Source organism: Echinops telfairi, unplaced genomic scaffold, assembly GCF_000313985.2.
Source record: "Echinops telfairi isolate 266 unplaced genomic scaffold, ASM31398v2 ScPeMD7_1957;HRSCAF=2489, whole genome shotgun sequence".
Lineage (NCBI taxonomy): Eukaryota > Metazoa > Chordata > Mammalia > Afrosoricida > Tenrecidae > Echinops > Echinops telfairi.
The window spans coordinates 3,444,054-3,445,431 of NW_022105855.1; positions in this window are offsets into that span (position 1 = coordinate 3,444,054).

The following is a 1,378-nucleotide window of genomic DNA, read 5'->3' on the forward strand; positions in this document are numbered from 1 at the left end:
TTGTTTAATAATGGGTCTAGGATCCCAGAACAATACTTCTGTGACACTTACATAATCTCCTGTTAACTTGCAAAGGGATGGAGTCTAGCCTGTCAATCAGGTTGCAGCTTGATGGCCTCATTTAGAGACACAGAGGAGATAAATAGCTCACTGGAGGCCGGACACACTCTGCTTTCTCTCTCTGCAAGACATTCCTGTTGACAAGACTTGTAGCTATGGTGATGGCAGCCAGAACCTTGAAGACTTTCCACCCACTGGCCCGTGATCTTCCCGCACTTGGTGTCATTGTATGTGTTGCATGAATCTGAAGAAGAATTTATAGACTGCTATCAGACATATGGGCTAATATCAGACTTATGGACTTGATCTGGATTGGGCTGGGATGTTTTCTTAATATACAATTACTCTTTTCTATAAAGCTCTTTCTTATACGCATGCATCTCCTTGGATTTGTTTCTCTAGTCTACCTGGACTAACACACTTCTTTTTTACTTATATTCATATGTATTTAATATTTGTAAAAATGAGAAGTTAAAGGCACTTTTTACCAGCAAATAAATAAATAAAAGGATAGTATTTCAATTTTTGCCTCTGGTAAAACTTTAATATACTATGAATAAAATGTATATTTTATAAAAATTTATAATTCAATAAAAATCATAATTTAATAAAAGCATAAATGATAAACTTTGTCTACAATGTGAAGGTTATAATTTTATGTACATGTATCTTTTCAATCTTAAGAATCTGTTTAAGAATATTTCTTAGAAATGTCTCAGAATCATGAAGTAACTATATTTTATCTGTTCATTGTACTTTATTATCTTTAATTCAATGAGTTATAATATATATTTATTATAGATAATTGGAAAAGAGAAATCATTCTTGGGAACTCATTAATATTTTTATTGTAATTTTTGTATCACCAACCTTTTAGCTTGTGATGTTATTGATTTTGAAGTCAGTTTATTGGTGGGTTTTTATTTTTATTTGATCATGTACCTCCATGTCACTGTGAATGGAAAACAAAGTGACTATTGGGAAAAGAATTAGAGAGGAAACTTTATGAGAAAGCAATAGATTAACTTCAGATCACATGTGACTCTTACCAGGGCCAACTTGATAATGGAAAGAAAAGCCAAACTTAATCCAAGGATGTCAAAGGTTAACTCTTGATACAAGCAGAGTGGTAATGGATAAACATGTGTAAGGGTCAGTGTTGCTAATTTCTTAACACAATGAAATGCTGTCGGGAGACGAACAACAGAAAAGTGGGTGAAGGGAGACAGCAGATGATGTAATATATGAAAATAATCATTTATAGTTTTTCAAGGGCTCATGAGGGAGTGAGGGTGGGGGAGGGAGGGGAAAATGAGGA